At 38.4% G+C, this 27,909-nt stretch overlaps 2 pseudogenes; both read left to right on the top strand.

The window, feature by feature from the left end:
* The first annotated feature begins 4,076 nt into the window (after positions 1-4,076).
* Positions 4,077-7,564, top strand: LOC120621126 (heterogeneous nuclear ribonucleoprotein A1-like; annotated as a pseudogene).
* Positions 7,565-13,672: 6,108 nt separating this feature from the next.
* On the top strand, positions 13,673-13,791 carry LOC120621391 (uncharacterized; annotated as a pseudogene).
* Positions 13,792-27,909: the final 14,118 nt, after the last annotated feature.

Below are 27,909 nucleotides of genomic sequence, written 5' to 3'. Positions count from 1 at the left end.
AGACCTTGGATCTCCTGAGGCAAAACTCCTTAAGGTAAAACCTGAGACAGAATCCAAGAATAATCATCAGGAAGAGAAGTTGCTGAGGAGACCATGAAGGGAAAAGTTGGGGGACAAAAGCCAATTCAGTTGAATGGCCAGGGAACAAATGGAAAGAATTTGTGTCCTTGACAACACTGAGCTACTAAATTAACCAACTCCAAAACTGTTCCACCTTTAGAGGTCCTGTTACATGAAATAATAAATTTCTGTGCTTAAAAACCAAGAGGCAACCTAAACTGATGAATTAAGAAACTCCCTTAAAAAGTATATTTACCAAGAAATCTGAAGAACCAAGAGAATGAAGTAAAAATATCAAATAGGTAAACATAACATAGTCACAATGACTGCAGCAAATTCACCAAGCTTGTTAAATAGATCTTATGCAGATAATTATATTTAGAAGTTTATGGAGAATAAGCTTGTCAGCCTCAGTGATTAAAAAGGTTCTGCTAGATGGGCCCCTAATTTCTTAAGAGAAGGCATGTAAATATGTACATGCACATACGCATATTATATATGTGTATATATAATGCATATATACATACACATATAATACATGTATACATGCACATGTACACAATATAATACATATATACACAACACACATATATATGTATATACTATATAAATGTGTATATACACAAAACAGGTCCCACGCAGGAAACGCTGCTGAACGCATAAACATTCCTTATCACTCAAGTGGTGAGAGCAAGGGAAAGCAGGGTACAGACTCCTAAAGACAGAAAAGAGTTTGAGGTGATTTTACCACCTAACGAGGGAATTTTTGCCAGTAACTAGAATAGAGCTTTCACAATACACCAGCTTAACAAGGTTTCAGAGCAGTGTGAGTAATAGAGGAGGGGAAGTGTCGTGACCTGTTCCTGTTGTCGTATTTCTCTGCGTAAACTCTGCTCAGCAGACCTTGAATCATCAGGGGGAGATTATTAAACCCTTTTTGTGTCTAAGAAATTAGCTCCACAGCACTTCAGTTTACTGGTACAAACTTTAGAGTTGTTTACAAGACTGTGAATGGATTTAACGGGCTCTGGTTAGTAAACTTAACCCTAAAACTTTTAAACTCATTTCCTTCAAATTATTATGAAAATAGTCTGTGCTGGAATTATGAAGAAGAAAGGGAGAAGCACATTTTCACCCTTTCACCCTCAAATTAATGGTATAACTGTTGAAATGAACCATCCATAGTTTCATTTAGACACTGTAGTATTGACTACTTCTTTCCTAGTCCTCGGATCCTCTAATCCTCGGGGATGGTGCTGGTGGGGGTTTGAACAGCTGCACATTTCCAACATAGTATTCCCTAAATGGTGTCAAATGACCAGGAATGAAGTTTCGGTGACTGGATGATTTATTCACTTAGTCATCGTTGTTCCATCAGGGGAAACAATAAGAGGCTTTTGTTTGTGTTTCTGTGTGTAGGGTGTAAGGGACGAAGAGAAGAAAATAGCTATATAATGAAACCTCGGTCCTCTTTTTTCCTCTCTCAAAAGAGGTCTTTATCTTCAAATTATTATAAATATATCATGAAAATAGAATATATATTGCATTGTGGGTCTTTCTACATTGTTTTTTCATATGGAAAAAGCACTCTTTCATATGTTTCTGGAAAGGTTTTTTCCTCCTCCATAAAAAAAGTAATGCATTAATATGTTCTGATCATAAAATAGTCAAACACTGCAGAAGTGTACAGAATGAAAAACAAAAGTCTCCCTTCACTGCCCTTGCCCAACCCCTCCTCTCCCACAACTCAACCCCTAAAAAAGTTTTGGGGGTTTTTTTGTTTTGTTTTGTTTTTTGGTTTTAAACCTCTATTACTCTGGTTCAGGGCAGTTTCATAACAACAGATGGCATTTTGCAAGCAACAGGCAAATTCCAAAATACAGACAATCAGGAATCACTGAAAATGAACCTCTCTGTGGAGTGCAATCCCAGAAAATGCCAGGAAAAATTGTGACAGAGTGACTGAATACAGATCAGAGTAGCTGCCCTGCAAAAAGGGCACACGGAGCCAGAAATATCTGGATTTGCATCTAGCCTGCCCCTAGCTGGTTGGATGTCCTCGGCAACTTTTGTTTTCCTTGCTGTAATGGAAGCATGATAATAGGAGCATGAAATGAGACTATGTGTATGAAACACCTCACAAGAGCCTCATTTATGCTAGGTCTCTGGCAACTGTTAGTTTTCCTCCCACTTGCAGAGGAATTTTGTTGCATCTAAAGCACACATGGGTTTGTGTCTGGTGAAATTCTAGTTAAGTCTACGTGTTTACAAGGAAATTTATAATTCTGTTTTGTATACTGTTTATCAACGATGGAAAGAAGCATGCTTTGTTTTCCTGCCAAGCTGCTCAGAGCACGTCAGTGTTTTACAGGTTAATTAAAGGCTGACGTAGAAATAGATCTGTATTGAATTTGGGTTCAGGAAATGTATGTGGATTCAGGCAAGAGTGTTCAGGATTAAGAAATCCCAATAATTGTGGGTGTGTTTTTTGTCAGAATCCTGTATCACTAAATGACTGGTGCAAAGAACAAGTTAAATAGTTGGGGAACACTGCTGCAAGAACATTGAAATATTTTTAAATTATTCTTGTAATGTTAACATGACTATTTGGGAGTTCAGAAGTTTTGGTTTTCGTCACCAAGAAAACAACTCTGCAATTATAAAACAGGCAAGCTCATAATAAAGTTAAAGTATCTTGAGGGAATTAAAAGATTAAGGCTTCTAGAGGGCTCCAAGAGCGTTTTTTCCACAGTCTATGAGGCCTAGAGTGTCCCCTACTGGTCACCTTCCAGAAAGTCAGGCAGCTAATGGTTTTAAAGAGGACTAATTTTTGAAACACCATAAATATAACCCATTATCTCTGTACCTGCCCTATTGAGAGGCCCTTTTCTCAAGGCTTATTGTCTGAAAGAGAGAGTAGTTACTTTTCTGGTAACAACTTGATCCTTTAAGCAGAAGTGTGTCTGAGATACCATTTTAAATGTGACCAATTATGTCTGCTGGACCCTGAGTTTTAAAGTAATCAGCATTTCAGAAGAATAGTTAAATGGAATAAAGTGGCTCAAAAATATTTAATTGAATTTTAAAAATATTTTTGTTGTAGGCTACACTAGTCTCTGCGTACTAGCTTTTTTTTTTAAACTTCCTGTGAATCTATAATTATTTCAAAATAAAAGTTGAAAGAAAAATCCAGTGACTTGACTTTGCAGCTTTAAATCATTAAAACATTTCTTTGAGCTGGTTGAACCATAAGTGAAAAAAATGCCAAAGACAAAGATAGAAAAATGCGCGTAATTTGAAATTTGTATTTTCTATTTTTTTCTTTCCCTGTTTCTTTTTGCTGGTAGCCAGTAGCCCTTCCAGATAGTCCTTGAGGGACCTGCAAGGATAGAACAGGTATGCCCACACTGTCAGCAATCGGAGCTAATGCAGCTTCTAATGTGAACTCACTGTTTGTCATACATGTGTTTAAAAGTAGAATCCTTATCTTTTTATGCAATGTTACCCAGAATTCATCCATGTTTTATTCATCCATGCATTCATTTATTCCACAGTCATTGAGCACCCATTACATGCTACATGATATCTATATGTCATGAATATATGTCACTTCTACCAGGTAGGGGTCCAAAATATAATTATATCCCTTGTAACATTAAAACTAAAACTAACACACTCTCTCTCTCTCTCATCTCCTGGTTTCATTGTGTTGTTTCTCTTTTTTTCTCTATGAAGGTTTATTTCTCCTATTTCCCATTCCCTCTGAGCACAAATTTATGTAGTTATACCTTGAAATGCAGTCTCATAACCTAATTTATAATTGGATGTTTATAGCCAACGATAGTTTGGTAAATTGCTTCTATCACGATATATCTGTCAAAGTCCCAAGAGGAAACAGATGGCGCACTCAAATTAGGATAATTCAAGGTGGGCTTAATAAAGGTACTATTTACACAAGTGTGTGCAGTGTGTAGGGAGACAACAAGATACCTATTCCCACCCTTAAGACTGGAACGATGAAGAGAGGGAGCAGACTCTCCAGAGACATGGAGTGTGCCAGAAGAGGACCTGTGACCTTTGGTCATGGGACTCAGACAGCCCAAGGTGACCTTTTGGGGGTGAAGTTGGGCAATTATAACACCACCTTGACTGTACTCTCTTCCGCTGATCTCCGCTGGGGATCTTCATTGGTCAAACCCAACTGGAAGTCAGAGGCATTGAACCAGTCTATACGGGTTAGTCACTCTACCCAGCAGGGTTAAGAAGGGTGGAGATTGGATCTGTAAGGCAAATGAAATATCCTTTCGACAAGGTTATATACAATTTAATAAAGGAATCCTGGAGCCCTCTAATGATGGCTCGTTATGATATTGCAATTTATAATAAGAAATATATATTTGGTCTTAATCCCTGTTTCTAGCACAGAGCTCCTAAAATCCTTAGAATTCCCAAGTGAGGACAGTGTTAAAGGTGTCATTTGTTATATTAACGAGGTGACTTTTGGACCTACCTCAGGATGAGGGCTGGTTGCCAAGAAAATCTAACCAGGTGATTAGAGAGTTGGAACTTTCAGTCTACCTCCCTGACCTCCAGGGATGAAAGAAGGGCTGGAGGTTGAATTAATGGGCAATGATTGAATCAATCGTGTCTATGTAATGAAGCCTCCATAAAAACCTCAAAAGATGGGGTTCAGAGAGCTCATAGGTTGGTGAACAAGAACGCTTCCACATGCATTGTGTCAGGCCCCAAATTCCATGGGGACAGAAGCTCTTTTGTTCAGGTCTTTTTAAAATATCCTTTGCAATAAACTGGTAATCTAGTGAGTAAACCAGTTTCCTGAGTCCTGTGAGCCACTCTAGCAAATTAATTGAACCCAGGAACTGGGTCTTGGGACCTTCTTCTGACCAGTCGGTCAGAAGAACAGGTAACAGCCTGGACTTGCAATTGTCATCTGAGTGCGGGCAATCTTGCAGGACTGATCCCCTAACCTGTAGGATCTGATGCTAAATCCAGGTAGATAGTGTCAGAATTCTATTGAACTGTAAGATGCCCAGCTGGAGTTGGAGAATTGCTTGGTGTGGGGAAAAAACCCACACATCATAATTGGTGACAGAATCATACTCATCTAAGGATGGTATCAACGTAAGAAATGTCCAAACCTGTAGAGAATTTTTATGAGTTTATTTGAGCCCAACTGATGACAATTGCCAGGAAGTAAAATCTCACTGGATTGAGAAAATGCTCTAGAGAAGGCTGTTCTGCAGCTTATTATACACATTAGAATAAAAGGAGGAGATGTAAGGAGTATCACATGAAACCCATTGGTGGTAGATTAAGGGGATAAGAGAAAGCAAAGAGGAGAAATCTCAGAAAGTGGATAAAAAGTGAAATGGAGAGACATTTCTTTTACATTGGTGGGTAAGGATAGTTAATAATTAACATTTATAGCAGGTAGGGATGATATGTGGAGAACAAGATAACAAAGAGGTGTTCTGTGGTCTCCTGCTCTGGTGCCAGTGGTTGTGCCTTGAGGGTTCTGGAAAAGAAGATTGCTCTGACATTTCAAAGGTATGTTATCTTAGATGCAAAAAGGCATTAGACAGGCTCATTTAAGGTAGAGACTGACCTTTGTCAAGAAAGCTATAGGCCTAGGACATGATTCGCCATGACTCGCTTTTAGTTAGGAATTTTTACATTCAGACCATCCTAGGTGCTTGTTTTCAGTCTCTGAGTTTGTAAGGCCCACCATGCAGGCCTCCCCTGAGCTTGTCAGGTTTAGTGTGTGGCTCCTTTTTTGTCCACAATGGGATCATGGGTTCTGTGGGGAAACAAAAGGAAAGAGGTCTTTGGGAGGGAGCTTTCCCAAATACCCTCAACTCATACCACACGCCCTATCCTGGAATTAATCTTACTGTGACCTGCTGCTCTATGTATCTTTGACACAATTCACATGTAGGGATTTTTACATGAAAGTGTCATAGTTCCCTAGGTCCACACAAGTAGCTGGGAAACCCCTCAAAATATTGCAGGAGCAAAGAGGGAGAGCTTAGCTTAGCCTTAAAGTCATAACAGGAGGTCAGAGGCACGCGTTGGTTCCAAGGGGAGAGCTGAGGTGAAATAGAAGGAATTACTGAACTTCTGATAAATGTTTTTTCAGAGTAACTAGTAGCTCCCAGAAGGGATTTCCTCAAAGTGAAAAAGAAAACGTTTAAAGAAAAAATAAGAGATTAAAGTTACTGGTTTTTCTCAGCTAATTTCTTAATAGGTGTATGTTTGAGTTTTGATTTAGTTTAAGTAAGTCGATTGGCTCTTAAAAATCAGGTTATCCTTTCTGTCAGTGGATGCCACAGAGTAAATTGTTAAAGTCTCCTCTCCCGCGGTCGTCTAACCTAAGTCAGAGTCTCCCAAAGAGCCCCCAAAGCCGTAGAAGCTCTTCGTCCGCTGTTTGAGCTTTGAAACAACCCATGAGAGTCTGAGGAGCCATTCTGAGCGATGGGGAATGCTCACGGACTGTGCAAGCGCTGATGAAAGATCTAAACACCAAGCGCTCCAGAAGTTTTGGGTTTGTCGTGCATGGTGCTGTGGGCCAGGCGGATGCAGCCATAAATGCGAGGCCACATAAGGTCGATGGAAGACTTGTGGGACCAAAGAAGGCTGTCTCAAAGGAAGATTTTCAAATACCTGGTGCCCGCTTAAGTGTGAAAAAGTTTTATTGGTGATGTTAAAGAAGACACTGAAGAACATCACCAGAGAGAGTATTTTGAACAGTACAGGAAATCTAAAGTAGTCACAATCGTGACTGACCGAGGTAGCAACAGGAAGGCACTTTGCTTTTTAACCTTTGATGATCATGATTCTAGACAAGATTGTCATTCAGAAACACCATACTATGAATGGCCACAGCTGTGAAGTAAGGGAAGCCCTATCTAAGCAAGAGGTGGCTAGTGCTTCATCCAACCAAAGCAGTCGAAGTGGTTCTAAAACCTTTGGTGGTGGTGGTGGAGGTGGTTTGGTGACTTTGGTCATGCGGGAAACTTCAATGGTAGAGGAGGCTCTGGTGGCAGCTGTGGTGGTGAAAGATATGGTGGCGGTGGAGATGGCTATAATGGATATGGTGATGCTGGAAGCAGTTTTGGAGGTGGCAGAAGCTACAATGATTTTGGCAATTACAACAACCAATCTTCAAATTTTGGATCCATGAAAGGAGGAAACTTTGGATGCAGAAGTTTTGGCCCCTGTGGTGGTGGAAGCCAGTACTTTGCCAAACCACGAAACCAAGGTGGCTATGGCATTTCCAGCAGCAGCAGCAGTAGCTGTGGCAGTGGCAGAAGGTTTTAATGACTGCCAGAAAACAAAGCTTAGCAAGAGAGGAGAGCCAGAGAAGTGATAGAAAGCTACAGGTTACAACGGATTTGCGAACTCAGCAAAGCACAGTGGAGGCAGGATCTCGCTGCTACAAAGAAGACATGTTTTAGACAATACTCGTGTGTATGGGCAAACAACTCAAGGACTGTATTTGTGACTAATTGTGTAATGGGTTATTCTGTTCTGTGGAGCGTGTAAAGCATTCCAACAAAGGGTTTTACTGTAGATTTTTTTTTCTTTTTTTCACCCAACATCAATACATTCTGTATCAGTAATAAATTATTCTAAAATGTAGTGGCTTAAAACAACAATAATCACAAATTCTCTCTCATGGTTTCTGTGGGGCAGAGATTTGGAAAGGGATTGACCAGGAAGTTCCTGATCGGAGTGTTTCATGAAGTTGCAATCAGATCTTGGCTGGGGCTGCAGTTATCCACGCAAGGATTGCTGAGGCTATCTTGGAGACTGGCTAATACACATACCTAGGATATCGTCTAATCTTAAAGTGTCCTACAAGTTCATTCACCCTCAGGAACAAGGATCTGTTCCGTCCTAGTACATCTCTAAGTCTGCTGTTTCAGATGTAAGATGTAGTTCTTGATTTATTTATTCCTAAGGCCCAGTAATTAGAGATGAGGGCTCTACTCCAGTTGGCTCATTTATTGCTATTTTCTTGGGGAGGCAATGGTTAGTAATACTTAAAAATAAAACATTCGTTGTTTAGCATTATTAACAAATACAAAATTATCTCTAAGTCATGTATATAAAATAGTATACATTAAACTAAATATGTATATTTAGAGCAATGTAACATAATACTTAAAGTTTAATATATTTGATAATTTAAGTATAGTATACTCAATATTTAAAAACAAATTTCAGTTAATAAAATATAATATATCCAATATTTCTCATCTGCTCTCTCTTCCTAAGACAATTACAGCACTTTATTTTTTCTTAGAGCCGCTCCCAGTCCAATTTTTAGCATAAAGTAGATGGCCATTAAATATTCGTTGAATTGATTGAATAATACCAGAAATAAATAATCCCCAGCCTTCTCTTTGTAGTTTCTTCTGAATTTCTGCAGAGCAGTAGACAGTATTATGTTCTAGGCACTATGTTAATAGCTTTACATGTATTATCTTATTTAATCTTCATAGCAATCTTATGAGGGTGGTACTTTATTTTACCTATATTATCAATGAGAAAACTGAGGCGTAGAGAAGTTGGTCTCTACTATTCATGTCCTCTCCAAATTCTTCATATTCCATAGTTTGAGTCTATAAAAACACTATTCAGTTCATTATGTCTAGTTATGAGTATTCTGATTCTATGGCTTCTATTTGAAAGACTATTGTGCATATATTTAGCAATGATATTATCAAAATTGCTTTTCCTTCAGGATATAGAGAAACGTGCTACAGAGGGCCTAAACAGAAAGTACAGTACTCCTTGCTTCTAAGATATAATTTCATTGTTCTTATTTTAAAGTTTTAAAATCAAAATGTAGCTTATCATTGGTATAAACATTTAATACACTGCCTTTTTTGTTTTCCCCAAATGCTGTTGGTGCATCTTAGAAATGCAGAAATACAGTATGCCAAAGATATGGCCCATGTCTCTTACTTCCCCTTTGTCCGTTAAAGAATGTGATGACTATAGCAACCTATACTTTATAAAGCTGGGCCAACATCCTGTTGTCTTCCAGGAACTTTCTGGCTTTCTGCCATACATATACATTTATAAAATGCATATGCAGAGTTAAGCATTTTTAATTTTGAGACCTTAGAACACTTTATAGACTCTGATTTCTGTAGCAAACGGGTGTATAATATACAATCTCTTACATGTCAAAGAAATGATGATTGATTTTCCTGGAAAAGACCATTTTCTCTTCATGTAATGACTTAAGTATATTTACTTAAGGGCTATTATCATTATCTTCATCATTACTATCACCATCATCATCATGAGGTACATGTAGTAAGGGGAAAAATTTAACACTCTATTGTTCCTTCCAGAGTTATAATTGTTAAAGTTTAAGAGCACATTTTAAAATTAATTATAAAAATGAGGGTTTTGGGAATAACTTGGATGGCCTGGAGCCAATACAGGAAGAACTAAACTGCTCTACAAGAAATGAATGAGAATTTGGGGGATTGAACATAAGTAAGTTAGGGAAGGATGGGCACTAAAGCAAGATGAGTGGGCACTGGGGCTGAGATCTGGCCCACTTTCTGATATCGAGCTGTAAATTGCAAAAACTCCTGAAGGAAAAATGCCTTTTTCTAAATGTGCACAAAGGTGTCATATAGGCCAGCAGTGACCCCAAGAGAGACCCAGCACAATACCAAGAGACCACAGCCTAGAGGTAAGAGAAATAGAGTGATTTCTCCATAGGAAGGACTGGACCAGGGATTTTTAAGTTCACAAATGTTAAAATTCAATTTAGGTCATTCTGTCTTAGAACATCATCTCCGCCATGGCTCTTGTCCTTTGATAATATCAGTCCACATATAGTATGGGGGAGTGGGCTTCAGGAAGAAGAGATTGAGCAGTCTCTGGTGAGGGGATGAGATGGGGAAAAGAGAGAAAAAACACTGAGTAGAGGGGCCATAATGTTACGGGAAGCAAGATCTCAACCAGGAGACATCAAGAGGAGACTAAGCCCCAGAGTAGCCTCAGAGACACTGGGATAAGTATTTGAACCAAATGTTATTTGAATTTCAAAGGGCTTGGGGACATCCACACAACTGACATTTTTATTATACACATATAAATATCATTTAAATCACTTGATTTTTCCACAAATGCTGCTGGAATTACTAGACATCTACAAGCAAAAAAATTAATCTAGATACAGATCTTATACCCTTCACAAAATCTAACTCAAAATGGACCATATACCTAAATGTAAAATTCAAAACAATAAAACTTTTAGAGGGTAACATAAGAGAAAATCCAAATGACATTGGATTTGCTGATGACTTTTTAGATACAACCGACCAAGTCACGACTCATGAAAAAAAAAGAATAAGTTGAATGTCATTAAAATTTAATTTTCTGCTCTGTGAAAGACTCTGTCAAGAAAGTGAAAAGGTAAGTCACAAACTGAGAGAAAATATTTGCAAAGGACATATCTGAAAAAGGACTGTTACCCAAAATACACAAAGAACTCTTAAAAGTCAACAATAAGAAAATAAGCATTCTAATCAAAAAATAGGCCAAAGACCTTAACAGATACCTCACCAAAGAAGATGTACAGATGGCAAATAAGTATATGAAAAGATGTTCCACATCGTATGTCATCAGAGATATATAAACTAAAACTATTAGAAGGGCCAAAATCCAGAACACTGACAATGGCACATGATAGTGAGGATGTGGGTCAACATTCATTGCTTGTGGGAATGCAAATGGTACAGTCACTGTGTAAGACAGTTTGGCAATTTCTAACAAAACTAAACATGCTCTGACCATACTATCTAGTAATTGTGCTCCTTGATTTTTACCCAAAGGAGTTGAAAAACTCATGTCCACGCAAAAATCTACACACAGATATGTAGAGCAGCTTTATTCATAATTGCCAAAACCTGGAAGTAACCAAGATGTCCTTTAATAGGTAAATGGATAAATAAACTATGATACATCCACAGTGGAATATTACTCAGTGCTGAAAAGAAATGATATATTAAGCCATAAAAAGACATGGAGAAACCTTAAATGTATATTGCTGAGTGAAAGAAGCCACTCTGAAAAGGCTATATAATATGTGTTTCTAACTACCTGACATTCTGAAAAAGGAAAAACTATGGAGACAGTAAAAAGCTCAGTGGTTGACAGAGGATGGGGTGACAAGAGATGAACAGATGGAGCACAGAGGATTTTTAGGGCAGAGACTACTCTGTATACTATAATGGTAGGTATGTGTTGTACATTTGTCTGAAACCATAGAATATACAGCATCAAGAGTGAATGCTGGTGTTAAACTATGGACTCTAGGTGATAATGATGAGTCAATGTAGGTTCATCGGTTGTACCATATGTACCACTCTGGCGAAGCATGTTGATAATAAGGAAGGCTATTCATGTGCAGGGGCACGGGGTACATGGGAAATCCCTGTACTTTTCACTTAATTTTGCTGTGAACCTAAAATTGCTCTTTAAAAATAGTCCATTAAAAAAAAAACATCTGAAGACATGCAGTCTAAGAGGTTAACTAACTTGCTCAGGGAAAAATAGCACATCTGTAATTGAAATATGGCTTTGGGGACTTCTGCTTTCTGCCATGATAGAGAAACAGGAACTGAACTTGCTGTCTTCCTTAAAAAACTAAATAACTGGACAAAATATTTGAAACATCAGTTTCAGACATTGAACAACAGGGAGCATAGGACAATGATCTTTGAAGGGAAACAAAAGAGATAAGCTCCATGGTTGCCCCAGCTTACTGCCTAGAGAGAATATCCAGGCAGTAGCACAGGAAGGGGGAAACTAAGCAGAGTCCTGGGGTTTCCTTGAGTTGAGACAGAGTTGAGAATTTGAGAAAACTCAGTAGCTAGAGTTTGCAGAGGAGAGTACCACAGAGGTTAATGCAGAGAGAGAGAAAGAGAGAGAGAGATCAAAGATCTGAAGAGGGTTGCCAGCTGAGTACTGATATGAGGAAACTATCAAGCCTGGGAGAATGAACCACCAAAAAATGACTGCTGAAACTCACACGGGACTGATAATAGTTTACATTCTCATCTCAAAAACCAGAGCGAAGAAACTTCAAAATCAGGGCATCAGGTAGAGTACTCAGAGGGCTATTGCCTCAGTAATAATGGGATCAAATTTATCTTAAATTATAAGCTGCTCTAGTCTTACCTAAGAAAGTTTGAAAACAAGCCTCAAATGAATCAAATTAATTACTTGACTGTATACCCCCCAAAATATTTAAAAGACAACAAAAAATCTAGCACCCAATAAGATAAAATTCACAGTGTTTGATATCGAACCGAAGCATGCAAAGAAGAAAACATAACCAACATTGAAAAGAAAAATCAATCAATAGAAAGAAACCTAGAAAAGAAACAGATAATATAATTAATAAACAAAGACATTAAAACAGCTATTATAAATGTCGAAGCTACTTGACTTACAATGGGGTTACATCCTGATAAACTCATCATAAGTTGAAAATATTGTAAGTCAAAAATGCATTTAATACATTTAACCTACAGAACCTCACAGTTTACCCTAGCCTATCTTAAACATGTTTAAAATGCTTAAATTAGGCTACAGTTGGCCAAAATCATCTAACACAATGAATACACTGTAGAGTATTGGTTGTTAGCTATCATGATCATGTGGCTGACTAGGAGATGAGGCTCCCTGCCACTGCCCAGCATCACAAGAGAGTATTACACCACCTTTCACTAGCCTAGGAAAAGATTAAAATTCAAAATTCAAACTATTGTTTCTAGTGAATGTATATCACTTTCACACCATTATGTAGCTGAAAAAATCACAAGTCAGGGACTGTCTGTACTCTATATTTCCAAAACGATAGAGGAAAGATGAGCATGGTAAGTAGAGACATGAAAGATATAAAAAAAGACCCAAATCAAACTTGTACCGATGGAAAAATAAATACAATGTTTGAAATGAAAAATACATTCAATGGGATTACTGCAGATTATGCACTGAAGAAGAAAAGACTGGTGAGTTTAAAGATATAGCAAAAGAAACTATCCAAAATGAAACACACAGAAGAAAAAAGACTGAAAAAATTGAACAAAGCATCAGTGAGCTATGGAACACCTTTCAGGAAGCCTAAAATATACATCAAATTTGAGCTCCAAAAGGAGGAGGGAAACAGAAAAAATATTTGACTAAGTGGCTGAATTTTTTTATAGATTATGCAATAAGCTCAACAAACATCGAGCAGAAGAAAATGTGAAGAAAACTACACCAAAGCATATCATAATCAATATGTTAGAACCAATAATTTTTTAAAAAATCTTAAAGCATTCAGAGATAAAAACATACATTTTATATAGAGAAACAAATATATGAATGACAGTATAATACAATTGAGAAGTCAGTGGAGCAATATCTTTACATGAATAGAAAGAAAAAACCTGTCAACCTAAAATTCTATAATCATCAAAAATACCATTTAGTAACAGAGTTTTGACACATATGAAGCAAAAACGGATAGAACTGCAATGAGAAATAAACAAATACACGGTTATAGTAAGAGGTTTCCTACGGCCATGCCACCCTGAATGTGTCCGATCCCGTCTGATCTCGGAAGCTAAACAGGGTCAGGCCTGGTTAGTACTTGGATGGGAGACCATCTAGAAAGACCAGGTGCTGTAGGCGTTAAAAAAAAAAAAAAAAAGAAAAGAAAAAGAAGTTTCAACATCTCTCCCAATAACTGATAAAACAAGTAGGTGAAAAATCAGGAAGCCTTTGGAAGACTTAAATAACTCTATCACCAATGTGACCTAAGCGACACACAAAACATTTATCAAAATAGACCATATTCTGGGCCATAAAACAAGTCTCAATATCTTTTAAAAGATTCAATAATATGAAGTATGTTCTATGACCACAATAAAATTAAATCAGTAGTCAACAACAGAAAAATATTTCAAAAATGCCCAAATATTTGGAAACCAAGTAATATACTTCTAAATAACTCATGGGTCAAAAATAAAAATCAGAAATTACAACACATGCTCCTTAATCTACAGTTCAATTCAGAGAAATAAATTTACCCTCAAATGTTACTTTATCACACTTCTTCAAATCCTTTCTATTTTTTCTATTTAGTCATCATGCAGAAGCAATCTTGTCATGATATCTTTAAGGTTTAATATGTGTATTTTATTTCTAGAGATCTATTTTCCTGTCCCTACTGAGAAGTACCGTTTTATAGTGAGTCATCCTTGTAAATTGAATTGCAGAAGACTGAAACCCAACTCAGACTAGTGTAAGTAAAAAGGATTTATTGAAAGCATCCTGGAATAGCTCACAGAATTGAGGAAAGCCATATATATTAGTTTCCTATTGCTGCTGTACCAAATTACCATAAACTCAGTGGCTCAAAACAACACATATCTATTATCCTACAGTTTTGGAGGTCAGAAGTGAAAAAGAGTCTCATGGGGCTAAAATCAAGGTGTTGGCAGGCTGTATTCCTTCTAGAAGCTCTAGGAGAGAATCCGTTTCCTCAACTTTTCTAGCTTTTAGAGGCTGCCCACATTCCTTGACTTGTGGTCCACTTCGTCTATCTTCAAATCCAGTGATGTTGGGCTGAGTCTTTCACACACTGCTCTCTCTCCGGCCTACCTAGTATAATCTACAATAGTCTCCCCATTTCGAGGTCAACTGATTAGCAAACTTAATTCTAACTGTAAACTTAATTCCCTTTTGCCATGTAAGGTAACATACTCACAGGGTTCCAGAGAATAAGTCATGGATCTCTTTTGGGGCCATTATTCTGCCTACCATACCATGTAGACTACTTGAAATTAGAAATGTGCCATTCAGTGTCACTTGTAATAAGGATAGGCAGGTGTTTAGTCTGTGTCAGAAGGCAGCTTTTGGCAACTTTGCTGAAAAATTAACTTTGTATCCTCGGGATGTCTTTAGAACTGCAGAAAGAAGTAAGTGTATGAGCACTTCCAGATCCTTTTTAGGAGCACTCAAATGGCGGGCCCACTTATCTTAGAATTGTCTTGTTATCAGCAAACTTAATTTTGACAAAGAATGGGCTCATGCTATTTCTTGTCCCTTTAAAATTTATGAAACAATGAAATAAGCCAATTGATACAAAAGCAATTTTCAAATAAATGTGCTAATAGAAGACACTTTTTTACTCGTGTTTAATTTGGGCCTTTTTGAGGTACCCAGCCACTGCCACAGTTCTTTCTTCTACTCAGGAAAAGCTTTAGTATAGTCTCACAACATCTATGGTTCAATGAAGTCTTTCCATCCTCGTTGCCTTTCTCCTGGAGAACTGAATCAGACAGCTGAGATTAAAGACAACTTCTCTTTCCAAGTAAAGATCTCATCTCCCAATTGCTACTTCACCCTTCCCTTGTTTCCATACAACAGGATTTAGGAGGAGGTCTCCCACTCCTACTTACTATTCACAGGGTGATTCTAGAAATTCTAAATTTTCTTCTTCCCAAAGTTACTTGGTGCTTAGCTTTCCAGTCTCAGAACCAGTTCCCCTTATTCAGTGGGGGTTCAGTCACTCGGCTTGCATTCTTCTACTCAAACTTAAGTTCTGTCATTATCTTTGATCTGCTTTTCTCCAGTGACCTTTGCCTCCATTCAGTTTTATACATTCCCATCCATGGTTATACCCTAGATCTTGCTGTCACTGAGAGCTGCTATCTGACAATAATAGATTCTAACTTCCCACTTTCTGGCCATAGCATTCTATTCTTTCAGTTCCCTCATTTAGTTACTCTCCCAGCCCCTGTTTTAGTCTAACTGCTGTAATAAACAAATTTAAATCTCAGCACTTATATTAGTTAGCCATTGCTATCTAATAAACTACCCTAAAATTTATTAGGTTAAAACAACAAACATTCATTATGAAGTGTAGATTTGTGGGTCAGCTGGAGTTTAGCTAATTTAGACTGGGCTTATGGCAATGGAGAGTCAAATGAGTACAATCAGAAGCACAAGCAATGTCTTCAGGCCTGGGTACACTGTCAGTTACTTCCATTCACATGCTATTGGCCAAAGCAAGTCACAAGGTCAAGCCCAAAGTCAAGGGGCCAGGAAGTACAAAGGGCCATGGCGAAGTGTGGACACAGGGAGGGTGGGAGCATTGGGGCCAGTAATTTAATCAACCACAGGACCTTAACATAATAAAATATTTTTCTCCTTCATTTCATGGTCCAGTGGTCAGGAGGGGAAGTCTGCTCTACCCAGTCATTCAGCAACTCAGCCTCCTTCTATTGTGTGTCTCATCCATCTCCTTTGGCTTTACCTTTCTCTGTAATCAACTGGCAGGTATGGTCAGAGAGACAAAGAGTATATAATCATTATGGTAGGCTGACTAATGGCCCCTAAAGTTGTCCCCATTCTAATCTCCAGAATCTGTGATTGTTACCTTACATTGCAGATGGGTCTTGAGATAAAGAGATTATCCTGGATTATCTGAGCTGGCTTTAAATGTAATCACTAGGTATCTCATATAAGAGGGAGGCAAGAAGGTCAAAAAAGGAAGAAATAGATGTGAAGATCAAAAAAGGTGGAGTGATATGAGGGAGGGGTCGTGAACCAAGAATGCAGGAGATCTTCAGATGCTAAAAAAGGCAAGGACATGGACTCCCCACTGGAGTCTCCAGAAGGAACCAGCTCTGCGAACACCCTGACTAATGGCCTCTGGAAGTAAGAGAATAAATTTGCTTTGTTTTAAGTGACTGAGTTTGTGGTAATTTGTTACAGAAACAATAGGAAATTAATACAATTGCATAAGAGGTTTTTCAGGGGCAGACACGTACACATCATTTTCACTCGCATCTCATTGAACTGAGTCACACAGCCACTCCTATCTCTATGGGGTTTAGGAATGCAATCTCTCTGAGTGACCAGGAAAAAAAAGAGGAGAGATTGGTGACTCTCTATCCTGTCTCCTCCACAGCCCTTCACGGGAGCTTCCAAACCATGAATCCCAACAGCCAGACTGAACATCTTTTAGCACCTCAAGAGCACCATGCTGCTGGCCCACACCAGACCTCACTTCAGTCTCCATGTTGTAGAGAACCCTGTAGCAGGTGATGGTAGTTTTTACTCAAATTTCTGAGACCCTCCCATATCAAGTTTATACAAGGCCCTCATTCAGTTAATTGCAGGAGGGGGAAAGCAATATCTTTAATAATTTAGTTTAGTGTATGCTGCCTAGATGCCTTTAAAATGAGGATACACATGTTCTGACTTTCGTTTTTAGAAATTACAAGGAAAAGGAAATTATGTAAATAGTAAGGTAGGACAAGTGATTAAAAAATGTGGTTGTAGACTATATAAGAGTAAATATTTCGCTACATTTTCTTAATTAGATAGCAGAAAGAAACTTCAAGAGGTCATTTGGCCCAACTCTCTGCTTCTGAGAAGGCCCAGACCGAAATCATCCCAGACGTGAAGATAGGAAAGTGGACCACGGGGCATGATATGTTCTATTCTAAGATCTGTAGGTGTGGAGAAGTTTGTATAGATCTTTTCAAAGTTCTGTCTTGTCGTGGCCACCAGCCCCTGATAGACACACAGACCACCAGAAATCAGTGAGTTTTAGGAGGCACACTCTTTATTCAGCCAGCTGGGTCTGCCAGGGGTACGCAGACCCCAAATTAAGCAGCCCCGAAATGTAGAGGTACAGGGTTTTTAAGCCCTAAATCCCATTCTTCATTCTGTCTTAAACACAAAGGTGTATTTTTCTTCTACTAACTGTCAACCCACAGGTCAGTTGTGCAAGTGGGGATACAGAAGCAGAAAGCTTATTGTTAGAATGTTATGTTCCCATGGGTGATGACCTATGTTCCCATGGACGATGACTTATGTTCCCATGGGCGATAGCCAAGCAGTAATTAGCTAGCACAGTCTGAGTCCCAAGAACATCTCTACATAGTCAACATACTTAATACTAATATCTGCTAGGTGCTTTACATGTGGAAGACATGCTGGCCTCTGTGAAGGGTCGAGGGTTGGGGACTTTTCTGGGCCTTGATCATATCCCAAGGAAAGCTAAACCTCAAGACTTCTGTCTGTCTGATTGGGCTGAACTGCTGTTAGCAAGTGGCAACCCTCTGGACAATTCATCTCAGTGTCCTAATGTTGCAGGAAGTGACACCTGATGGAGGAAATTGGATGCTCAGAAAACTTTGTTAGAGGAAGGAGAATTTATTAGCTGGCAGAGCGTGTGGGGCTTAACAGCACCAAAGCACGAACTCCCCGTGATTAGATTTCTTACAGCTTATATACCCTTGCAGTGTCCATGCAAGGGGTGCATGATTCCTTTGTCTGAGGTTTTGTGTGCACCTCATCACTCAGGATGGGGAGAGGGAGTTTTGGGTGGGGGCTGCAAGGGGAAAGTAATTCCCAGACCACTGGTCCTATCTATTTATAGATCCTTTGTCTTGTAGGTATGGCAATAGTTTCCAGAACGCCATTTAGAGATCTATAGGGTGTGGTTAATCTATAACCGGCTGAGTCGGTCATTTCTGTAAGCCCTTCCCTTTGCATTTTTCAGATGCCTCCTCTCCTTTCTTACTAAAACTGAGCAAGAGCAAGTGTGTCTCCCTATCATCAGTGTGCACCTCAGTGCATTTGACACCTTGATTCCCTCCAGACCTAAATTCTGAAGAAAGAAAATCAAGATCCATTTATCTCTTCATGCCCTCCTCGTCTCTCGTGTACCTTTCTCCTCACAGCCTATCAGAGCTGAAAGGAGGTGGCACAATAGTCTCCCTCTCCATTCTTGCCTCACGGCAAGGTCTCAGGAGCAGGCAAGGATATCTTGTTTACATTGTCAGGGTAGCTCTATGTTCTAACTACTCCACCAGCCAAGGGTCCTGCAAACCAGGGCAGGTAACTGCTCTCTCTTACTATGGGGCAGTAAACCTCTAGACTCAAGCCAGAGATGGAAAGCTAGGGAACACAATTAGGGACATATTTATATTCAGTGTTTTAATATTTATAAAAACAAGTCTTACTTCACTAAGTAGCAAAGCCAGGACTCAAATGCAGTTTTTTCTGACTCAAATATTTGTACTTGAAGAAGTTATTCTTTAACTTTTCTGCTTAAAGTCAAGCTTGCTTTATATTTTCCAGCTTTTAAATTCCATCGTATTGCGATTTAATTAAAGCTTTGTTGAGGATCCATTAAGAGCTCCTTACTATGCTCCCGCAGTGGTGGACTTATCCCTGCCCTCAAGAAGATTTAGATCCTTCGGGGCTTCTGCTGGCCCTGGTCCTGCATTATCCTCACCTTCCACTTTGAACTGTTTGCCTTGTAAATGAATCGTCCTTGAATCTCTTAATTTGAGTGTGACATCTGTTTCCTATAAGAATCTTGACTGATAGGAAGTAGCTGACTCTACTGCTGGAACTCATGTGGTGGATGGCTAGCTGAGTCGTGCGCCCTTTCATAGTGCAGACTTGTTGCTGCCCAGCCCAGGCATCGCTATCACTTCCCAGACCCCCTAGTGTCAGGACAGGCCACATGACTGAATGTGGGCAAAGAGATGTTTCCGCCAACAGGCCTGGACCACAAAATCTTCCCAAAAGATTCTTATGCTCTCTCCGCTCTCTTTCAATAGCATCTGAGGCTCTAGGGCAGGCATTCTTAATCATTTTGTACTATGGAATAAACTTTTTATTTTGGAATAAATTTAGAGAAGTTGCAAAGATAATGTCTTAATCCATTTGGGCCGCTGTAACAAAGTATCACAGACTGGGTGACTTATAAACAACAGAAATGTATTTATCACAGTTCTGGAGTTGGGCAAAGTCTAAGATCAAGGCATCAGCAGATCCTATGTCTGGTAAGGGCCCACCTCCTCATACACAGCTGTCTTCTCGCTATAACCTCACATGAAAGGGTGAGGGATTTCTCTGGGGCCCCTTTCATGAGGACACTAACCCCAATCATTGGAGGCACTAATCTCCTCCCAAGGAACCCACCTCCTAATACCATCACCTTAGGGATTAGAATTTCCACATACAAGCTTGGGTAGGATGTAAACATTCAATCCATTGCAATAGTAGAAAGAATTTCCATGTAAACAGTCTCAGGTTCTGCCAATGTTATCATCTTATGTTACTGAGGTACATTTGCCAAAACTAAGAAACCAATGTTGGTACATTATTATTAACTAAACTCCGGACTTTATTCAGATTTCACCAATTTGTCCATTAATGTCCCCTTTCTGTTCCAGGTTCTAGTCCAGGATACCACATTGTATGTAGCTGTTATGTCTTCCGAGTCTCCTTTGGTCTGTGACAGTGTTTTAGTCTTTCCTTTTTTTCATTACTTTGACATGTACATTTGAGGAATAATGGTCAGATATTATATTGAATTCCAGAATAATGTTTTAAATATATAAGATAGGATTATAAAGAAAACAAATCATATTGAAATAGAGGTATCAGAATTTTTAAAATTGTGATACAATAATGTATGTGTTTTTTTTTTTTTTATTAACACATTAAATAACTAAATCTAGTGATGGGTCTAATAACTATCTTAATTTTGAATTGGTAGTGAGTATAAACATTATTTGTTGATATTGTAACTGTAATATATAACATGAAAATATCTGTGTTTTCTCTTGGTAGCAAAGTCTTGGGTACTGCTAATGCTGCTGCAGTTTGTTGCCTAAGTAAAAGCTAGAGAAAATAAAGATGCCAATTTTTTTTTACCATTCGAGTTTACAAATTCTCTGAATTTTGTGGCTTCCATGACTGTCCTAAAAAGGATGGCAGAACCACAAGGTGAGAAGAGCCTGAGTTCTTGAATATGTGCATACAGCAGTGACTCTACTACCAAAATGCCTCCCCCTGCCGCTCCCCACCCCAGTCATTGCCAAATATATTTGGCATAAGTAAGAAATAAATCAAATGGGGTTACACTACTGAGGTTTTGGGTTCATCTCTTAAAGCAGCTGGCGTTATCACAGTTCTGAGGGTTGGCTCTTAAGCGCTAGCTTTTATGTATATATACATGTAATAACTAACAATACAAAAGTACATATATTTGTATTAATTGAAACTTCTTTTTCTTACAAGTAACCAAAAGCTTAACCAAAAAAAGGAGACATTACTGCACGAGTACTGAGGTATCTCATTGGATGCAAGAAGTTAAATTATCAGGCTTCTAAGGTTAAAGAAGGTCCAGGGACCTCAGTGGGAGTATTATGGGGTGCTTGTCTCTTATGATAGTGACTCAGCTTCCAACTCTGTCTTTGCATATCTATGCTAAAATTCCTAAGCAGAAGAATCAGACTGGCCCAGCCAGCTTGAGTCAGATGTCCTTCTCTGGTCCTATCATCCATGGCTGGAGGTTTACTGTTAATGACAGAAACATGGCTGTTGGGGGCCCACTATCTCTAAGTGAGACAGGCAGTTCTAAGATAATGATAACGATATCATTATGATGAACATCTGCCCTTTTGCCATATGCCAGATACTGTCCTGTGTGCTTTATAGGAATTATTTTAAACCTCCTCAAACCCTCTGAGATAAATAATGCTATTATACTAGTTCAAAGAAGAAACTGAAGAACGTAAAAGTTTAGAATAAAGTTCAAGGCTCGACAATAATTAAATGGCAAAGCCAGGATTTATACTAGGCAGTCTAACTCCAGAGTCTATGTTATTGTTGCCATATAACATATGAGGGAAAGGGCTCAGAAAGACAGCATGGCTCGCCCATAGTTACAGGTTGCAGGGCCAAGAGTTAAATATAGGAGACTGTCCCCAGAGCCCGTGTCCTTTCTTAATCTTGAAGGATCGATAAATCAGAGGAGCAAAGACGAGAAGGAAAGTTGGTTAAGGCAGTGAGAACAGAAAAGAACCTTATGCTACTATACATACCAAAATCTGAGCAGCTTCTCTCTCTGGGCCATATCATATTTTGTTTCTTTTAACTATAATGAGAGAGAATGTTTAGCACCACAAATCAAAGGGTTTCCTGGATCTGCCATTTTATTTCCTACTGAATGCAACGTCCAAACACTGCTTCGAACCCACTCTTCAAGTGGAGAACTTCATGGGTTTAGACTCTCTTGGGCCCAGCTGGGGCTCAGCAACAGTACCAAAGAGACAAACAGAATGGGGTGCACAGGGTCTGTGGTTGATCCTCCATGGGAGTTTCTAGGCCTTTTGCACCAGGAGTTGGAAGGGGTCCTGGATTCCCGAATGTTTCCTTTCTTGGGATTCCTACGCAGAGGTTGAGGCCACTTCACAGGCTTCCTGGGGCTTAACCTCATTAGCCTTTGCAGGAAATATGGCTCTCACCCAGGTACTCTCAGATCTTAAACAGAGAAAAGCTACTCCTAGAAAGATTAAAACAGAAGAGTGAAGCAGGAGGTTTTACAAGCAAGACAAGAGATTTGTATACATTACTCATTCTCCTTTATGCAAACATGTAGATATCTTTTCAGAAAAGAACGCAGTAAAAAAAAAAAGAATGCAGTGACCTTTTGGCATATCTTTCTTAAAAACTCTATGTGTACGATCTTAAGGAAGAAATTCCCAAAAGTCACTTCATTCTTTCTTCTTTAAACTGAGATATAACTCACATACCATAAACTTAACCCCTCTGAAGTATACAATTCAGAAGTTTTTATTACCTTCACTATGTGCAACCATCACGACTATCTAATTCCAGAACATTTTCACTACCGTAAAAAGAAACCACAACCCATTAGTAGTCACTCCCTATTTTCCCCACATCCTAACTCCTGGTAATCACTGTCTACTTTTAGAGATGTATATGTATAAAGGGGCAATTTTCAAATTTTTTTCTTATCTTTCTCCTTAAAAACACATCAGTTAATGTCTGGCACTTCCATAAATGCTGTTGGGAAAATAGGACAGCTGCATGCAAAAGAATGAAACCGGACCATTATCTTAGACCATACACAAAAATTAACTCAAAATGGATTAAAGAGTTGAATGCAAGACCTGAAACCATAAAACTCCTGGAAGAAAACATAGGTGTAAGTGCCTTGACATCAGTCTTGATGATGATTTTTTGGATCTGACACCAAAAGCAGAGGCAACAAAAGCAAAAATAAACAAGTGGGACTACAACAAACTAAAAAGCTTCTGCACAACAAAGGAAACCGTCGACAATGAAAAGGCAACCTACTGAATGGCAGAAAATATTTGCAAATCATATATCTGATAAGGGATCAATATCCCAAATATATAAAGAATTCATACAACTTAATAGCAACACACACACACACACACCAAAAAAAAAACCAAACCAATTCAATTAAAAAATGGGCAGAGGATTCAAATAGACATTTCTCCAAAGAGGACATACAGATGACCAACAAGTACATGAAAAGATGCTCAATATCACTAATCATCAGGGAAATATGAACCCAAATCATGATGAGATATCACCTCATACCTGTTAGAATGATTATTATAAAAAAATAAAAGAAACAAGTGTTGGCAAGAATATAGACAAAAGGGACCCCTTGTGCACTGTTGGTGGGAATGTGAATTAATGCAGCCTCTATGGAAAACAGTCTGAAGGTTACTTAAAAAATTAAAAATAGAACTACCATATGATCCAGCAATTCTACTTCTGAGTATTTATTCAAAGAAAACAAAAACACTAACTCAAAAGGTACATGCACCCCATGTTCATTGCAGCATTATTTACAATAGCCAAGCTATGGAAACAACCTCAGTGTCCATGAATTAATGAATGGGTAAAGAAAATGTGATATAGATGACATATGTATATGAGTATTATGCAGCCATAAAAAACATAATGAAATCTTGCCATTTGCAACGAGGATGGACCTTGAGTTCATTATGATAAGTGAAATAAGTTAGGCAGAGAAAGACCAATACCATATAGTCTCACTTATATGTGAAATCTAAAAAAAAACAGCAACGACAGAGCTCATAAATACAAAGAACAGAAGAACGGATTGGTAGGGCCAGCAGTGGGGGTGGGGGGTGACAAAATAGGTGTAGAGGGGTCGAAAAGAGAAAAATCTGGTAGAGCACATTTGTAACAAATACTTTAGGAAGCATGTTTACAAAAACCTGTTAATAGTCCCACAGAAGTTTTCATTTTTTTAAGCTGAAGTTCCTTATTCAGTGTTGTAAATAAGATTGCGCAATCCAATTACCAAATTGAAATTTTATCCAGGAGAACACACTTGGTGTTGAAAAATTATAAAAGCCATATTTGTCAGCATAGTGAATGTAATTGTCAATGTTAAGGTTAATTACTTGTTAGTTGAGCAAAAGAATAAAAGGACCTAGCTTAAAGGTTAATGTGATAATGATTAAGAGAAGACAAGGGATTTCTCAAGTCTTAAATTCAATCTTCAGAAGATGAAAACATACAGTATTGATGACAGTTGTATTGTGAATGAAAGGAGTATCCAAAAAGACTTGAAGTTGCTAAGTTTTTGTTTTTTTGATTAATCACTTTTTTTAGAGACATCTTGAGTCATCAGCATTCTTTGTAGACAAGGACTTTAACTTACATACTGCAAGGAGTCCAATAATTTTGTAAAATCTTTCAAAAATCCTCTTTTTCTACGGTCTTAAAACACACACACACTCAGCTTTGTATCAGGTTGCACAAAAGGTGTGTTCATGAAAATCTGAGTAAAAGTGTACTTTTTTTGAAATTAAATATTTTAGATGTTTGAAAGTTTCTGCCTTTAAATAAAATCAGAATGATCTCTAGGTAAATTCTTCTGACAGGTAATGGACAGTAGGATTCTTAGCATGCTCCACTGTACCTGGAATGCCAGTTAATTCATTATACCAAATATTTTATTTAAAATAATTGTTTGAAAGATTTGTGGTCTTGTTGCTGTTTTTTCTGTATGGCCTGTATCCTTAAGCAAAATAATGAAATATGACAAAAATTGAGAGAACATATATCTAAATAGAGCTCGGTTTCCCTTCTCCTAAAGTATTTTACATCTGGGCTTTTGGAGCTGAAGAATATTAAAGTTGGGTCCTTATATTAATTTTTCTGACCACTTATGAGTGTCATATTTCAGGCACTTTCTCATATTTCTTCCAGGTTTTATGTCTTGTGTCTCCACTGCAGTTCTGTGAGGAACGAGATCATCAAATCGTCAATATCGAAATGTAACTTAGAAGTAATTTAATATACATGCTGCAATTGTTCTAGGCCTGGAGCAAAAGTAAACTGTTCTCTACATCTCTCTTCAAGAACTCACGTTAAAATAAGCAAAATAAAATGTGCTAGACTTTAGTTCAATAATCTTCAGCTTCCAAATAAAATTCTTCCAAATAGAATTAGAGGTACTGACTTTAATCAATTATGCTCCATGTGCCCTGGGGCCTGGATTCTGTAAAGATCATGTCACTTCTTCTCTCTGTCCTCAGGCACCATGGTCAAGATCTGCTGGTTCATCATTGGTGCTGATTCTCAGGTCTGAATCCCTGGGAAGTGGGAGTTGATTGTTTCTCTAAGAGTAATTTTAATCTCTGGATTATTAGCCTTTCCACCCTCAATCTACTGAGACATGACTTTTATTTTTTTGACTTTCTAGATATGGTGCCTGTGTTGCTTGTTTACTTATTGATTTAAATAAAGCGTGGTTTGCTTTTTTAAAAAAAACTCCTAAGTTATGAGGGAGAATCAAGGAGCAATGAGATTGACAAATGTATTTTGTTCATCTGATTTGGTCCATTAACTGAAGTAAAAAACTTTCAATCTAATAACTTACTAGAAAAAAATTTGTGGATATTTATGTAATCTTGGGACAGTCTGGGTCTTTTTTGCATTATAACTAAAATAGAAGCCTAAAGGAGGAGTAGATTGATGGATCTAAGCACATTAAATTTATTATTCATTCATTAATTTATTATTTATTTATTTGACTATCTCAAGATGTAATTAAATGCTATTTCATTCCACATCTCTGTACCTCATAGAGCAGTGCTTCTCGAACTTAGATATGCATGCAAGTCAGTGGAGATCTGGACAAAAGGCAGATCAGCAGTTCTGGGTGGGCTTTAGTGTAGGCATTGCTAACATATTCCCAGGTGATGCTAATGCTTCTGGTTCCCAGCCACATTTGCAGTTGTCAAGTCAGTCTTGAGGTGGCTTCTTCTGTGTGTCCTTAGTTGTAGGACCCATTCAGCTAGACTTCAAGCGATTCTCAATGATTGTTGTTCTGCAGTTTAGTTGTAATTTTGATGTGGTCGTGAGAGGAGGCAAGCAGTGTTTACCTACTCAGCCATCTTGACCAGAAATCTCTAAGTATATTAAATTTTAAAACTTGTGCGTGTCAACAACATCATAACCTAAAATTAAAAAACAAAGTTAATTTAAAAATATATCTCTATCATACCTACTAAAGGGCTTTTATCCTTAATATATAAAGAGCTTTCAAAAGCAAGAGTAGAAATATATTTTCTTAGCCTATATTAAGAACAGAAAAAGGTAATTCACAAAAGATGGAATACAAATATCAAATTAATGAGCAAAGAAAAGTTCAAAGCCACCGATTTTTCAAGAAACACATGTTAAAACAATGGGATTACATTTTTACCTTGTAAAAAAATTATTCAATGAATGTTTTCTTTCATAGCTGCTAGATAGCAGGCACTATACTAGGTGTAGAATATCTTTGTAGAAAAATGGTATGAGGGAAAATGGACCCTTCATACAATGTTGCTGGGAGTGTAAATTAGTACAACATTTCTAAAAAGCAATTTGGGAATGTGTAATTAAAATTTTTGACCAAATAATTGCACATATAAAAAATGACTAGGAATAAAAAAAAAAAAAAATGGCGTAGATGATAGAGGCTCTGTTCATCCCTCTGGTGACCAAATCAAAGTTGTAACAGAAACAAGGAGCAACAGCAAGGAAAAATCATCTAGAATCTAGATGAACAAGACATACAACTAGGGAGAAATCCAAGAAAGCACCCTGCAACGGCAGAAGGTAGGATGGGGTGAGGACACGGGGCTGCCCGGTCCAGAGCAGCTGAGTGAGACAGAGGCTGCTGCAGCAGCAGATGCCTCTTGAAGGGGCAGCTAGCGGATTTTCATGATGACGGACTTGCTCGCTCTGAGCACCAATGCCAAGTCAGCTGTGCGCAGGGGGCACCAAGGATTTACAGGGAGATATTGTTGGAGTGAGGACCAAGGCAAGACTCGCTCGGTTCAGAAGTGCTGGCGGTATCCATTGCTCCCTGATGAGCCCTACTCCCACCCAGTGTGCGGACACAGCACCGCCATTGCTATGACATCATCAAACTGGATAACAGAGGTCACTCCTTCCAGAGGATTCCCCGAAACCCCGCCTCCCCCAACTTGTCCCCACCCAAGCCACATCCAGGTGTATTCTCAGTGAGTTAGGTGCTCCTTGCTGAGACTCACACTGGTGGAGGCAGCTGCCCTCGATTTCTGGTGTGGCTTTTGAGGCAACTATAAGCACAGCGTATGTGGATTTTGCTTGCTGAATCTTAGCAGGTGGTCCTGGAGGGGTAGAGGCTTGGGCTAAATTTGGCCTGCAGCTGAACCCCTCTTAGGATTGTGCCATTGGACATCTACTTCACAAATCCATACTAATAAGACTGGGAGACTTAGGGGCTTCGCTTAATACCTAGAAACAGACATGGAAAGGCATCCAAAATGGGAAGACAAAGAAGCAGAAACCATATGACAGAACAGAACAGAACAGAACAGAACAGAACAGAGATCCAGATATAATGGAGTCAAGTAATCTAAC

The sequence above is a fragment of the Pteropus medius genome, unplaced genomic scaffold (genome assembly GCF_902729225.1).
Source record: "Pteropus medius unplaced genomic scaffold, Ma_sr-lr_union100, whole genome shotgun sequence".
Classification (NCBI taxonomy): Eukaryota; Metazoa; Chordata; class Mammalia; order Chiroptera; family Pteropodidae; genus Pteropus; species Pteropus medius.
Note: the sequence above shows the minus strand (reverse complement) of the source record. Positions and strands in the feature narration are given on the sequence as shown.